Source organism: Chelonoidis abingdonii, chromosome 1 (genome assembly GCF_003597395.2).
Source record: "Chelonoidis abingdonii isolate Lonesome George chromosome 1, CheloAbing_2.0, whole genome shotgun sequence".
In the NCBI taxonomy this organism is placed as follows: domain Eukaryota; kingdom Metazoa; phylum Chordata; order Testudines; family Testudinidae; genus Chelonoidis; species Chelonoidis abingdonii.
The window spans coordinates 117,748,272-117,760,949 of NC_133769.1; the positions used below are offsets into that span (position 1 = coordinate 117,748,272).

A 12,678-nucleotide genomic window follows, 5' to 3' on the forward strand; every position below is an offset into this window, starting at 1 on the left:
TGTTGTGGCTATCAGCTCATTATCTAAACTCAGAAAGGGCAAATTAAGCCCTTGTGTAATTATACTGAAGCTGATGGAGTTACATCAGGGTTGAATTTGGCTCAAATAGATTCAGAACATATTCAATAAAACCAGGGTGTATTTCGCCGCCCCAGGCACAGCAGTCAGGTGGCTTTCGGCGGCAAGCCTGTTGGAGGTCCACTGGTCCCATGCCTTCGACGTATGCACTGCCGAATTGCTGCCAAAGCCACGGGACCAGCGGACCTCCTGCAAGTGTGCCGCTGAAGGCAGCCTGACTGCCGCCCTCATGGTGACCGGCAGGCCGCCCCCCGGGGCCTGCCACCCCAGGCGTACTCTTGGAGTGCTGGTGCCTGGAACCGCCCCTGAATAAAACATACTGTGACAAATAATAATCCTAAAGCTTCACATTTGTCACTATGATGAATATGTTTTTTATTTGGAAATGAATGGAAAGAGATCTTCATAATCCTCCTGCACGCCCGCTACAGAGACCTCTGCTTCTCAAGCAAAAGGAGATTCTTTATTAGCTGTATAGGGTCTAAGACACACAGATGAGTAGTTTACATTTCATTCTGCAGAGGGCGCAGAGGGCAGCAGTACACATACATACACAGTTAATTACATATTCTTCTAGTCCAAAGAGAACCCCTCAAATGTCTGAAATCTCACAGGAGTTCAAATCCCACTGCAAACCCATGGCAACCTATGGACTTCACAGTTGTCACTACAGTGCTCACTGTGGTCATTCTGATAATGGTGGTGAAAGTAGGGGAGAGAACCCAAATGCTCCTGTTCTGAAAGAACTAGCCAAGAGCAAGTTTGCTGCCCCAAATGCATGAAACACTGGAGTTAAAGGAGAATCTCCAACAGCATTTAACAACATAGTATCTGTGCTACATCTCTTAGCAATTCTGATTCCTTCCAGTCCAGGGCAGGGGAACGCATACACACTAGCCAGTTCACTACAATACCCTAAATCTAGAGCTGAGAAAGTAATTTACAGCCAACACTTAGAGTGATCTAGGCTTTTCTTTTCAAAAACGATCGGTGAGCAACGTGCAATTTTCTCCAAACTGATTATCCTTTTAAATGGTTTGCCAAATAATTTCTACAGATAACTCCCGATCTGAATATTGCTCATTCTGAGTGTTCAGCATGTGAGCAATGTTGGTGAGTTTTGATCAGAAGTGTAGCTCACAGGATCCATTTCTATCCTTTGCTTAGATGAGTATAATGCTTAGAACTGGGTTTCTGATGACCAGACATTCATCAAGGAGAGGTTACTCACCTTGTGCAGTAACTGAAGTTTGTTGAGATGTGCGTCCCTATTGGTACTCCACTTCTGGTGTACTCTCACTCCTTGTACCTTTAATCAGAGATTTTTGGTAGTAGTGCCTGTTTGCCTGCATATGCACACTATGCTTCCTCGGGCCCCCTTCTGAGGCTATATAGGGCTGCACACGTAAATTGCCCTGAGTTCCTTCTCTACTGTGAAGTTCCCAGGGGAAACTCCAAAGCAGAGGGGAGGAGGGGGGATAGTGTATCACTGAAAGGACACACATCTTGAACTCCAGTTATTGCACAAGGTGAGTAACCTCTCCTCCTTTTTTGAGTGGCATCCTTGTGCATGCTCCATTTCAGGAGACTACTGAGCAGTACCCCAGTTGGAGTGGGAGGCTTCAGAACCAAGTCCAAGACAATGACAACACAGCATTTCCAATACCAGCATCTTATCCAGAAGACTGGAGTACTGCATAATGCTTGGAGAAGGTATGTATGGAAGACAAAGTGGTCGCCTAACAAATTTCTAGAATAAGGGCATTATTGAGTCATGTCACAGAAGTAGATAGAGATCCTGAGCCAACACCCTAGAAGGAGGCTGTATATCTGAAGATTTATAACATAATATGATACACCTGGAAAGTCTCTGGATGGAACTTGCCAAACCTTTGGCTCTATCTGCAATAGCCACCATTGGCCTGGGTGATTTCCTAAATGACTTAGTTCTGTCTAAATAAAAGGTTAACACTGTCTGAACACCCAACATGTGTAAAATGGCCTTCTGTCTGGACTGATGAGGCTTGGGGGGAAAAATGGAAGGTGGATAACCTGGTTGATGTGAAACTCAGATGACACCTGGGGTAAAAATTTAGGGTGTGGACGTAATGAAACTTTGTCCTTGAAAAATACTATAAATGGAAGATCTGTCATAAGAAGCTACTTTTTTCCACTCTTGACTAGAGGTGATAGCCACCAAAAAGAGGTCGTCCAAGATAAATTAATGAGGGAAGATTAACTCACTGGATCAAAAGGAGGGCTCATATGGCATTTAAGTACTAAATTCAAATCCCATATAGATGTGGGTTCCTTAGGGAAAAAGGTTCCCCAGTCCTCTCAGAAACTTGACAGCTGTAGGTTGGATGAAGATTGAGAATCCCACAACCACTAAATGAAAGCCTGTTATAATCACCAAGTAGACCTTAATAGAGCCCATAGGTAACCTTGTAATTTTTAGCTTTAGGAGATAACTAAGGATGATTGAGAGGGAAAAATGAAAAGGACGAACACCTTTCTGGACAGCTCACAGGCTGAATCTTTTCCATATGAGGAGATAAGTGTGTCTCGTGGACTCTTTCCTACTTCAACAATATCAGTTGTACCTCTTTAAAGCAAGTCTGTTCTAGTCCCATGAACCATCAAGAAGCCAGGCTTTGAGGTGAAGTATCTTCAGGCTGAGATGAAGAGTATGGCCGGTGTCCTGGGAAAGAAGATGAGGAATGGATGGATCTGATCGCCTGATAGACCACTAGGTGAATCTAGTAAGGATACCATATCTGTTTGGGCTATGTTGGAACTATTAATATAATTTGGGCTTTGTTTGCATTACCTCTTGGTCATTGTGGCAAAGAGATCTATTTTTTGAATCTTCCAAGTCTGAAAAATTTGACTGAGAAACTGAGGATTCAACTCCCGTTCATAGTCCTGGAAGAAATGCCTGCTGAGGTTGTCTGCTAGACTGCTCTGTATCCTGGGAGTTAAGCTGCTGAAATAAGGATGGAATTGGCTATGCACCAGTTCCAGAACTTTACTGCTTTAACACAAAGAGAAACGGACTTGGCACCTCCCTATCAGTTGGTACAGAACATGCAAGCTCTGTTGTCTGACAGAATCTTTTTGGACTTGTCCTGATTACAGGCAGGGAGTGGATGCAGGCATTCCTGACTACCTTCATTTTGAGGAGGGTGGTGTGTAGTCATATCTCTTGGACAGATCATTTGATGAGGAACTGACATTAACGTGCTTATGATGTGTGTTTTCAGAGTATAAACAGTCATGAGCCAGTCCTGCAAACAAGGAAGGTGGACCCTGGCATATGGTATCACAGAAGTGCAGGCTGCCATGTGTCTGAGTAATTGAAGACAACTTATTGAGGTCTGTAGACTGATGAATCTTTGAGATGAGAATCTGTTGGGAGGAAGATATGCACTGATATGGCATCCAAGTAGGTTCCTATGAACTCTATTCTTTATACTGGGCTCAAAATGGATTTCTCAAAGTTGAGCTGCAATCGCAGTGCATGGAATAGGTATATCATTGTCTTGATGGTGTCAAAGACCTCATTGTAAGACTGGCCCTTGAGCCAGTCATCAAGGTATGGAAAAATCATTATTCCCCAACATCGGAGGTATGCTGTGACCTTTGGGGTAGACAAAAGGCCAAACAAGAGCACTCAATACTGAAAGTGACCGTGGCCTACTGAAAAGTGCAGGAATAGTTTGTAAGGCGGGTGAATTGTGATGTGAAAATAGGCATTCTGAATGAAGGTCAAGGGGTGAAAACCAATCCCCTGATTCAAATGATGGAATGATAGCTGAGAAAGACACCACCCTGAATTTTTGAGACTTGACAAAGTTCAGGAATCTTAGATCTAAAATCGTTCTCCCCCCTCTATTCTTTTTCAGGACCAGAAAGAAGTTGCAATAAAACCTCTTCCTTCTCTGCTCAATAGGAACTGGTTCTACAGCACCCATTGGTAGAAGAGAGCTGACTTGCTGTAATGAGTGCTTGTGAGAGGGGTCCTGAACAGGGACGGGGAAAGGTGATAGATATAGGAGAGGGAGATAAATGCATAGCGTACCTGACCTTAAAACCTCCAGCACCCTCTGCTTTGTCCCTTATGATTCTCTCTCATGTGGAAAGAAAGTAGGAGAGTTTCTGAAATGTGGGAGGTGGGGGAAATGGTGTATATGCAGCTTGGTGTTGTGGGATATTTCTGGGTCCTCAACCATCCTGTCAAAAGTGACACTTAAATGATGATGATTGAAGAGCAGGCGCAGAGGGAGCAGGTTCTCACTTCCTCTGGAATCTTGACCTTTTCCTTGGTGGTATCAGGGATCTTGAGAATGATGCAAGACAGGATCTTTGAGCTGTTTGGTATTTTATTAAACCCTTGTTTGTAGGTGTGTAAATCTCAAGAAATTGCAGCATGGCTCTGGAGTCCTTATGGGTACACAGCAAATCATCAGTGGACTCAGCAAACAGTGTGAGGCTATCAAAGGTAAGGTCCTCAACGGTGTTTTGGACCTCCCTTGGTAATCCAGACAGCTGGAGCCAGGATGCCCTCTGCATGACACTGCTCTAGAGATGGATCGAGTGGCAGTGTTGGCCGCATTCAGCAAGACCTGTAGTGATGTTCTAGCTAACAGATGGCCCTTGTTGATAATAGCCGGAGACTCGTCATGCTTATCAGCCAGCAGATGTTTGATAAAGGTAGTGAATTTGGCATAATTTGAGTGAATGTATTTAGCCATGAGAGCTTGATAGTTTGTGATCCTAAACTGAAGAGTCATGGATGAGTAGGTCCTTCTGCCAAACAGATCAAAACATTTTTGATCCTTATATGGTGTGGCTTTTGCATGATGTTGTCTGCCACATTCATTCACTACCTCCACAACCAGGAAGTTCAGTGTTAGATGGGGGAACAGAAATTCACTCTTTAGTTGGGACACAGTATTTCTTATTGGCCTGTTTACATGTGGGCAGAATTACCACAAAGATCTCCCAGAGGGATTTTGCAGGATCCAGTAGGGCCTCATTAATAGGCAGGACAACGTGGGTAGAAGGAGTCCATTAGAGGATGTCCAGGAGCATATGTTGTGACTTCTTGACCTCTTCTAAAGGAACTGGAGGGAATCTGAAATACATTTAATTAACTCTTGAAAGTTTCTGAAGTCATCAGCCACAGTTGATGGAGGAAGCATAACTGCTTCATCTGGGGAAGATGATGAAATATTGTTTGGGGACTAATCTCTTTATCTGTGCCCTTCCCTCCTGCTCCTCAAAGGATTCTTATGCCTCAGGTAACGGAGGAGGAGCAGATGCAGTAGAGGAGCATCTCTCCCTGTATTCGCCATAAGAGGGCCAGGGGCATGGGAAAATTACTGACGTTATGCAGCCCAAGAATCTTAGTATAGCCATTGGGGCAGTTCAAAAGGAATTGCGGGGTGGCATCTAAGGCTGCTCAAACTAGGGTGGGGAAACACAGGCCTGTCTTTGGTGCAACTCCCCCCTCTTGTCAAAACCATCAGAATGGAAATCCCTTATCTGAAGTGCTGGGGAACCCTGGATTGAAATATTTGAATTGGAGGAAAATATCTCCTCTTCAAGAGGGGAAACCCCAGCACGCTCTGAAGGTCTTGGAGAATCAAGTGATAGCAGGGAAAGGTCCCACCTCAGTGACCGTGCGTGTTTCGGTGCTGACAACCTCTTAGTACTTACTAACAAGGGAGACTCCAGCTCCTCCAAAACAAGTAGATCCCTTGAGAATCTGAACTACTGAGGTACTGGGTGGGTTTGAAGAGCAGGGCTCTGTACTGTTGTCAGTACCGAGAGTGTGTGCACTCTGGCAAGTCCACTTTGGTCAAAGTAGTTGGTACCAAAGAAGATGCCTTGGGGTGCACCAAAACCATATGAGAGGCATGGTGTATTTCTGGTACCATGGCCGTCTTAGTGGCTGACTTAGATGTAGATGGCACCAAAGGAGTTGTGGATTCCATTCTTTTAGGAATGGAATGCTTTGATGATGTAATGCCCTGCTTGTGTGGCAGCGAAGGTCTTGCTCCCGAGGCACGCTTGCTGCCTTTTTTCTCTGTTGAGCCAGGCACAAGATCAGTACAAAGAGTGTCTGGAGCCTCAGCCATAGTCAGGGTAGGACACAAAACCTCCACTGCAGTCTTGCTCCACAGGGACTGCAGTCTTTTTGAGGTGGATTCTGTCTGTGGAGATTGACCTGGTTTTCTGTGGGTCTTTTCTGTGGATTTACCTCAGGTAGACCCAGGTGAACGTGCCAAAGTTGACAGGGCACTGTGTTCAGTCAGTGACTGATGTCCGGGGGTATGTGTCTCCTGCTTTGGATCTGAGGCCAGTGGGAGAGAACGCACCATCATTGACAGTCTCAATTTTAGCTCTCGATTTTTCTTGCCTTGCCCTTAAAAGTAGTGCAGATGGAGCATTTTTGTGGGGTATTAGGCTCTCCCAAGCAGCAGTAAAATGGGAATGCCCAATGCTGACCAGGATGGCCTCCCGGCAGGAGGTGCATTGCTTGAAGCCTGGACAACCTGGCATACCCCAGGGCAACAATATGTAGCAGGGGAAGTTTCCTCAAAGAGGAAAGGAACAGAAGAAAGTCTCCCTAAATTAGATTTAGTGGGGTCCTGTGTGCAAATGACAATTTCCCTTAGTTGCTGTTATGCTATTGCCAAGACAGCAAAAAGATGGTGAAGCAAAATTCTTTTTTAGACTACTTCAAAACACCACATTTAGAGCACAGTTCGCAGAATAAGTTTGCAGAATGCAGAAAGTCTGGATCAATTCACGACTTGCAATGCTGATTAAATTCGGTCCTGCATGTTGGGGTCCCCCTGTCATTGGGGGCCCCGTGCCACCGCATGGTTTGTTTTATGGTAAATCCACCATTGATGAAAAGTAAACAAAATAACTAAAGAAAAAACAATAAAATAAAGAAGGGTAACTAGGCTAAGAGACTTTGAAAGTCAACCACTGACTCAGGCTGCGGCGGTTGGGAAGGAACTGAGGGTGATTCACCCACCCAGCCCTCGACAGCCTCAGAGGCGGCACCAGGAAGCACAGGGCTCATGTGCAAGCTGAAGGCACTACTACCAAAAATCTCCAATTAAAGGCACAAGGGGTGCGAGCATACCTGAAGTGGAGCACCCATAGGGATACTACTTGAAGAACTAATCATTACATGAACATGAAATCATGGCCCAGCTTGGGAGGCTGTGTAGGGGAGTAAAGGAGCATAAGATGCCTCCTTTCTCCCCTTTGTGGGTTTCCCGGACTGTTGGTAGCTGTGTGGGACAGAGAAAGAACAATTGGCACAGGCCTGGTAGACTTTTCCTGTATGTGGGCAGGAAGCGATAGGGAGTGGACAGAGTCTTGGCTCCACCCCTTAATGTATCCGGGCTGGTGCCAGGTATCAGGCTGGTGGAGAGTACTTCACCAGCGAGCAAGGGGAAAAACGGAAGGCAGCGAGCGTGTGAAGGGGAAAAGTCAAAATCAGCCTTCTGGGTTGCTCCCGGGGAAGTGCAGCAACACACCGCCCCATGCTTAGGCAAACCACAATTTAGCCCTGAACATTTGCTTTTTCCATGTACATACCTGGGAATCAGCTTGTTTGGTACAACAGTTGCAGAAAGTGAACACATAAAGGATAAAAATAGAAACCTGAATTGGTCATATCTGAGTAAATATTCACAGAAGAAGCACTGAGATCTTTACTCAACTCTGCATAAAGCTCTGGGGAAATATCCAGAGTAACAATAATGCTTTACATTTCTATAGGTCTCTGGGGCTTTGCGAACATTAATGAATCTAGCCTCATATGCCAGTAAGTATTTACGATTACTCCTTAAAGATGAGCAAACTCAGGCACAGAAAGGCTCGTACAAAGTCACACAGGGAGTCATGGACAGGGCTGGGAACAGAACACTGGGGCCAGGTTCTGAGCTCACCGACCCCTTGTTTTACACTAGTATGAAACTATTGACTTCAGTAGTGTTGCTCTTGATTTACACCGGTGTTAATGAGAGCAAAATCAGGCCTGACTCCCTCTCTGTACTTGAGCCACAAGCTTATTCTCTGTCTTCAGACTGTCTCTGCATTTTCTCTCAGTCCTGGTCTCAACAGTGGATTTTCAATCTTCTCCCTCCCTGCCTGGTCTCTGCTGGTTTAAATCTCTCCTTGGTCTCAGTGCCTTTGATTTTTCACTTCACTTTATCCTGCTCACACTCTCGTTTTTCTTTTCTTAGTAACGGATCATCCCTTTCTGTGACTCCCTCTCTGACCAGCTGCTTTTTAGTCTCTCTTCTCTGATCTCCTCCACTGTCACTTCTCAACTGCAGCACAGTATTCCAGCCCCCACATCCCATCTGCCTTTTAAAGGGTTTATCAAAAGCAGGGGGCTTCTTTCTTCACAGCTCTTTTACTTTACAAAATCCAGGTCAGCCGAGAGGGTTCGGATGCACTGGGGCCCATGTATCAGAGGGGTAACCATGTTAGTCTGAATCTGCAAAAGCAGCAAAGAATCCTGTGGCACCTTATAGACTAACAGATGTTTTGGATCATGAGCTTTCATGGGTGAATACCCACTTCGTCAGATGCATGTAGTGGAAATTTCCAGGGGCAGGTATATATATGCAAGCAAGCTAGAGATAATGAGGTTAGTTCATCCAGGGAGGATTGAGGTCCTGTTCTAGCAGTTGAGGTGTGAAAACCAAGGGAGGAGAAACTGGTTCTGTAGTTGGCAAGCCATTCACATCTTTGTTCAATCCTGAACTGATGGTGTCAAATTTGCAGATGAACTGAAGCTCATCAGTTTCTCTTCAAAGTCTGGTCCTGAAGTTTTTTTGCTGCAGGATGGCCGCCTTAAGGTCTGCATGTGCTTGGGGCAGCATGCCATAGGGGGTGCTCTGCCGGTTGCTGGGAGGGCGGCAGACGGCTCCAGTGGAGCATCCACAGGCATGCCTGCGGGAGGTCCACTGGAGCTGCGGGACTGGCGAGCGGCAGAGTGCCCCCCTGCAGTGTGCCACCGGGCCCTGCCCGTGAGACTCTAAATTGTGGCCCTCAGCTGTGTCACGAAAGAAAGTGTATTTGATCACGAATGGAAATGTTTGAATCAGTACTACAAGGAGGTGGTGCAGGCCCCTGCCTCCTACTGCTTCCCCTGCAGCCCCAGGCACAGCTCTGATGTTAGCAAGGGGGTGCTTTGGGTAGCTTGCAGTTCCTTCCCTGCCGCAGCTGCTCAGCAGCTCCCCTGCTGGTTGCCTGCTGCATTGCAGCAGCAGTGGCCGCTCTATCGCTGGCTTCCTTGCCAGGCTGAGAGAGGCCAGGGAAAGCAGCACGGGCACTTGACTGGCTCTGCCTGAAGCTAGGGAGCAAAGTACAGCCCACCTCTTCCACACACAGCCACCTGGAGTAGGTCGGGCTAAGTGAAAAGAAGAAGTTACGAACCAGCAACGAGTTAGAGCTCCCTAATTCTCTGCCCCAGCCCTGGTACCGGTTAGAGCAGGTGAGAGCTAACTGTGGCCCCCCCAAAGCAACTATCCACCAGCAGGGAATACTTGGGGTGCAGTGCGCTCCAGTCACTCTACCCCTCTGCCCCCAACAGGTCCTGTGCCCCAGAGACTATGAGAAGGGAGGTGTAGGAGCTGGCGACTCTCCTACACTGAAGGAATCCTCAGCTGGGGATCTGTGGGAAATTTCTTCATTCCCTTTGCATCACTTGGACAGTGCAAAGGGCGGCAGACAATTTCCTCAACAATATTGATTGTAGCCCCTTGTCCTTTTAAAAATATTAAAAGTTTGGACATCACCACTTTAGGGTAATGCTTAGAGCCACAGGGGTCTTTCTCATACACTCACTTCCTCCAGTGCCAAAATATCATATTAAGACATACAGCAACTGGATTCCACCCTGTATGTGAGAATGGAATTTTCACCTTCAGAAGCTATTTCCTGGAGAGCTCAGGGAGTTAGAAGCTGCAAGGGCCCTGCAGTCTGAATGCATCAACTCCTGGGGTAGCCTTAGATTTGTCACACTGACCCTCCATCCATACTGAGTAGAAAGGTGGAACCTATCTGAAATGCAGCTCCTTTAACTATGCTGAACAATCCCACAACGCAAATTAATGTGCAAAAATATACACCCTTCATCATCAGCCTTGTCTCAAAACACACAGGCAGCTTCTGAGACTTATAGTTACCATTTGGGACCAGCATTTTCTCAGCAAGTAAGTGACCGCTCTCCTTTACAGATGTATGATGCACGTGAGCTAACACATCGTAAGCTGTAGATCAGGTTCCCTTGCATTAGAGTGCGGTCCCGGCATGGACAATATCATACCTTCAATGTCCTATGAAAGTCTGAGAGTATGTTGTGGGAGGGCTGGAGGGTTGGGAATAGAGTGAGGTCACACGGTGACATAATGTATTGGATTTTCATCTATGCTGATAACTGGTTCAAATTCTGCTTGGGCACGAGTGTAATGCCACCTGCTAGGCAATGTGCAAGTTTTCACGTAGCCCCTAAATGTGAGGGAATGTCTGTCTCTGTCTACCACTAATCAGAGGCAGCTAATCACTAGAAATTCGTCACAAACAATCCTTCTAAACTCTCACAGACCAGCCACCATACTTGAACATGCACAGACCGTAAGTTGAGCACCCTCTAACCCCATGGATACATGCACATACACAGATATGTACATGTGCAGACACAGACACACATGCACATATGCATGGGCATATGGACACCAATGCATTTATTCAAGTGCGTGTGTAGACACACACACAGAGTGCAGGTATGTATGTCTACACTCTGCAGTGCATACATGCATGTGACCACCTCCCCCGCCACACCCACACCCCTCAGTGCACACATGCACGCACTCACCAGGCACACACAATACATTGTTACATCCCTCCTCCCCCCCCCAGGTACACAAACAGACAACAGTCATATACCATGCACCTCCGCCCCCATGTCCATAAATACATAATATGCTCACACGTGCTCAGGTAGTGTCATGCGTTCACATACATTCCTAGCTCCTGCAGTTACGCACGAGTTAATGCAAGGAGGGAATGGAAAGGAAATTAAAAGCAAAAAGTTGAAAGCCCAGCACATGATTCTTCTCCCAGCACATCTGTGACTCCTGGAGCGCGAGAGTAATTGTCTGCAATGAGTCAGACCAACTGCACAAGGAAATGGTTGCCATAGCAACCCCCTCACTGCTCTAATTCAGCTTGGAATTAAAATGATATCAAATAATTTGCAAGCAAAGGGAATGTGGCAAAGTCACCGGGTGCCAGTCTCAAAAGTCCAGCTGTACGTGAGCCTCTCCTGAGCCAATGTCAAGGGCTCCTTTCCCGTCAAGCACGGCTGCAACAGCAATCAGAAGAGCCAGAAAGAGGAGTTGTTTGATGGATAACCCTTGGCCAGGCAAGCTTTGCTGTGCACAGGCAAGAACCAGCTCCTGGGCTGGAGTCCCACACTGGAACGGGCTTCAAACCAATGGACAGGGAGGTGGGAGGGGCAGATTTCCCAGGAAAATACCCCTCCCAGTTTCTAAATGAAAAGCCCATCTCAGTCTATCAGCCAGCCTGTCCCTTCGAAAAAAATTGCCCTGAAGGTGGATCATCCCAGCCAGCCAGAATGCATGGCTGCTGCACAGATATTGAGCCTCAGTGTCAGGGTTATTTCTCTGTTATGCACAGCCTTGCACTCTGATTTACATAAATGTGTGCTTCCCCCCAGAATAAGTGGTGCAATGTGCAAAAACTGGCTGAGGGGGTCTGACTGCTAGCATTAAATAGTGCCCACTGCAATAGTGACCAGTGGCCCTGGTCAGGATCAACACCTCACTGCGCTAGGTGCTAGAATACTGCTGCACAAACACATAGGGAGACAGTCACTGCCCTGAAGCGCTTACAATCTAAAAAGAGAACAAACGGCTAATGGGAGGAGGAAAAGAAAACAACAGATATACACGCACAGCCACCAGCATGATGACAGGAGCATATCATCTTAGGGTTGTTTTTTGGGGGTGGGATAGGGGAGAGAATTGGTCTTTGTTGCTAACATAAATGGCCCATACTTTATTATTAGATCCTGGGCCTAGCTGCTGCGTTCTCTATTTTTATTGCGTACTTTATTCATCTGAGCCTAATGTGCCTTGTTTGGTATTTGAACTCTTCTTAGGTGTGGTTGTACCATAGCACGGAGCCATCCTAGTCATGGACCAGGACCCCCTTCTGCTAGGGGCTGTACAAACACAGGCCAAAAGAATGGGTCCAGCCCACAAGAGGCTAACAATCTAAACATAAGACGAAGCAGCAGCTGGCTACAGACCGATAGGTGATTGATTACAAGAAAGCAATGAGGCAATACTGGGCAGCATGCTCAACGGTGGCATTTGCACACCAGCATCCCCGGGGCTGCTGAGGGCTAGGACGTAGTAGACCCCAAAAGGCTGTTCTGCCAGCTGGGGATTGCTGGAGTGCAGCAGTGTTCTAGCCCCACCCCTTCCCCCACTAAATGCCCTTCCCAGGCCCAACTGCTCACTTCCAGGGCACTGC

General features: G+C 46.7%; 1 protein-coding gene across 1 annotated transcript in view; it reads right to left on the minus strand.

Annotated features, from left to right (window-relative positions):
* Nucleotides 1-12,678, minus strand: part of CACNA2D4 (calcium voltage-gated channel auxiliary subunit alpha2delta 4) — a 168,329-nt gene that overhangs the window by 70,550 nt on the left and 85,101 nt on the right. The gene's annotated exons all lie outside the window — the stretch shown is intronic.